The sequence below is a fragment of the Amia ocellicauda genome, unplaced genomic scaffold (genome assembly GCF_036373705.1).
Source record: "Amia ocellicauda isolate fAmiCal2 unplaced genomic scaffold, fAmiCal2.hap1 HAP1_SCAFFOLD_192, whole genome shotgun sequence".
Lineage (NCBI taxonomy): Eukaryota > Metazoa > Chordata > Actinopteri > Amiiformes > Amiidae > Amia > Amia ocellicauda.
The window spans coordinates 62378-66099 of NW_027102755.1; the positions used below are offsets into that span (position 1 = coordinate 62378).

At 38.6% G+C, this 3722-nt stretch overlaps 1 non-coding gene across 1 annotated transcript; it reads left to right on the forward strand.

The window, feature by feature from the left end:
- The first annotated feature begins 644 nt into the window (after positions 1-644).
- trnar-ucu (transfer RNA arginine (anticodon UCU)) lies at positions 645-735 on the forward strand. The gene is given in 2 exon segments: positions 645-681; positions 700-735. It is a non-coding gene; the product is annotated as a tRNA-Arg (tRNA).
- Positions 736-3722: the final 2987 nt, after the last annotated feature.

Genomic DNA, 3722 nt, shown 5'->3' on the forward strand with positions numbered 1-3722 from the left:
TTTAACTGAAATAATACCAAAAAAGTTTATTGAGCTACAACGAAGCGCTCCGGAGATGGTCACTGGGCAAGACACATCTAAAGTTTTTCTAAAGAACTTGCTATCATATACAAGAGGACTCCCTTTGGTTTCTGGGCAACTAGATGATGGTAATGAGGTACCTCAAATTTTAACACACACGTCTCCTGTGTCTTACATTATGTTCTTTCTATGTCCTTGGATGAAAATGTTTTTCTAAAAATCACCTGCACAGAACTACTGTACCTGTCCTCTCCGGAGCCATACACAAAGCTTAAATTCATATATGGGTTACACAATCTTGCTGCAACAATGGTGGGAATAAAATATATTTGGCACTCAGACAGGGCACTGTCCCACATCACACACAGAGACACACACACACAAGCACAGACACACACAGACAGCCAGACAGACACAGACAGTGTGCTTGACAAATACTTCCCCTCACAGTCAAGTCAACATGAGCCGCATTATCTAAAAGAAGAACCCATCATTTCCTTTTGTGTCAATATCAGCGAGACAGGGATTAAAAAACACATCTGAAAATGCTACTTATACAAGCACGCTGAGATGCCCCGTCATCAGTAGGCGTGCAGAACAGTATGGTGACAAATGTCTTGCGTGGCTCTGTGGCGCAATGGATAGCGTGTTGGACTTCTAGTGAAAAGGGCAGTGGTCATTCAAAGGTTGTGGGTTCGAGTCCCACCAGAGTCAGTGCTCACTTCATGAAACTTAGAGCTTGCTGGGCTTCCTCGTGACAGCCAGAGGTATCTTGCAGTCAAGTGCCTTGCTGATGCCTTCACTTCTTACTTTTCTGGAATGCCAACTTTGTCCCAAATCCTTGCTTGACTATCAAGACCTCATACGCTGCTTCTTTTCCTAGCCACTGTCACTGTACCAGTCCCCCTCCGTGTCAGTTGCATCTCCGGGAACAGCTGGATCAGGTGGCCTTGTACTTAAGGCCATGGACTACTAAGCCGTTGTGTTTTGCACCCGTGGCTTTCTATCCCACCATCGTTGTGGGCATTCCTTGTTTGACATTTCTTGACGACTGACGCCGTGTACGTCCAATGGACAGTTCCAAGATTCGCAAGACAGAGCTACTTGTGCATTATTGCCCGCTTAACCTGGCTGCCTCTCGAGTGAGCAAAGCCATTTTACCAAATAGAAGAACCCATCATTTCCATCCGTCTCAAAATCAGCGAGACAGGGATTTAAAAAACACAACTGTAAATGCTACTTCTCAAATCACGCTGAGACGCCCGGTCATCTGCAGGCATGCAGAAGAGTATCTTCGTCGTACAGTTTTGTGGTTCTGTGCCACAATGGATAGTGTGCTGGACTTCTAGTGACACACACACACACACACACACACACACACAGACACTACAATTCAATATTCAATGTGCAAACAAGTTTAGCCAGAAGAAACAGAACTCTTTCAATCAATAAATCATGAATATACATTACAAATCGATTCAGAATATGCATAATACAATGTAAAAGCCAGACACAGGGATGGAGAGAATCTCTGGTTCCGTTGGTGTCCGGGCTTTATTGTGGTTCACAGGGTAAACGGGACAAAATACAAGGGGTAAAAACAACCAAAACGAAACATCCACACAAAACAGGGTGCTCCGGGCAGTCAGGGTTGGGAGTGTCAGTCCTCCTTCTCAGCGGGTTAGCTGCCTCCATCTGGGAAGGAGAGGGATTAAATAGAGAAGGCACAGCTGCCACTGACGTCACAATCGCCTCGGTGCTCATTGCCCGCAACCGTGAGTCCACAGCCTGTTAGCGAGGGAGTGACAACACAGCTGTGGCACATGAGCACCTCATCAGCAGACGTCAGCAGCAGCCGTGCCGTGACAGACAGCGGCCTGTCACATACAATTGTATATTTCCTGCGTTCCGTTCCTGCACTCTCTCATTCACCCATTCTAGCTGAGGCAGCCAGTGAGCCCACACACGTGCTATCCCTTCCTCTTCCTCTCACTTCACTGCTATATCAGCGATGACATCATAGAAATCTCTCACCTGACAGCAATGACATTACAGAGCACATACATTATGTCTCTCGCCACACTGTCAGTGTTGACTTTCTCGCTCAGTATGCCAGCTCTCCCGGAAACACTGCAATACGTGGATGTGTTTGTACCATTTTTGGATGCTCTACCCTGCTGGGGCGGAGCTGTGATCCAGCTGAAAAGCAGGTCAGGCATGTGGGCACCTGGGCAGCGAAAGATGTATTCGTAATGAAGAGAAACCCAGGTCCAACCCTCCGGTCCAGCCACAGACAGCCACAGAAGTAGTATAGATGGCGGCATCACTTATTTTGACAGCTGGAAGTCCCGCCCTCCCTATGAACCTTTGAACGGGAACTCCTCTCTCCTTCCCAGCACCCCCCTTGGGTTACCATTTGACCCTCCCTTGTCAGCCATCTTGGATGATATCGGCTATTTTGGATGTCAGCCATCTTGGCTGATATCGGCCATTTGTAAGGTCATAGGTCATCTGGTAAGATGGTAGCCATTTTGTTAGGGTGACATCCATCATGGTGAGTGTCCAAGTGCACCTCACCCTGCTGGTGTGGAGATGTAACGTTTAATAGCGTAAACTGTGTTTTTAAGGTTATATTGTTTTCATGATACTGTGTTGGAAAATTAAGAAATAAGAAAATAAAAGTTTTATATATTTTAGGTTATAATGTTTTATGATACTGTTTAAGTAAATAAAAAGAATAAGAAAAGTTATATATATATATATAGGTTATATTGTTTTATGAAACTGTTTTGGTAAATTAAAAAATAAGAAACATTTTAAATATATATATATATATATATATATATATATATATATATATATATATATATTTAAGGTTATATAGAGAATAAGAAAATAGAAGTTTTAAATACATATATATATATATATATATATATATAAGATTATATTGTTTTATGATACTGTTTTAGTAAATAAAAAGAATAAGAAAAGTTATATATATATATATTAGGTTATATTGTTTTATGAAACTGTTTTAAAATTAAAAAATAAGAAAAGTTTTAAATATATATATATATATATAAGGTTATATAGAGAATAAGATAATAAAAGTTTTATATTTTATTTTAGGTTAAAATGTTTTATGATTTGTTTTAGTAAATTAAAAAATTTAAAAAATAAAAGTTTTATATATATACAAGATTATATTGTATACATTTAAGAAAAAAAAAAGTTGTAAATACACATATATATATTATTTTAGATTATGTTTGATTATACTGTTTTAGTAAATTAAAAAATAAGAAAAATAAACGTTTTATATATATTTAAGGTTACAATGTTTTATGATACTGTTTTAGTAAATTAAAAAGAAATATGAATATTTACTCAGAGTGGGATTTGAACCCACATGTGTTTTTAGTTTATATGTTTTATGATTAGGCTTAGGATGATACTGTGTTTGCAAAATAAAAAGGTAAGAAAAAATCAATTAAGAAATGTATAGACTTACATATATTGCATGTCATTACATATATATTTTAGCAAACACAGATAAACACACATACCTATATCTCTTTAGTTTATATTTATCAATAGACAATAGAGAACAACAGTGAAATGTATAGAATTATATCTGTACATTTTGACCAGCACTGTACTTATTATATTTGTTACATTAGTGAATGCTCAAACGTAGCCTT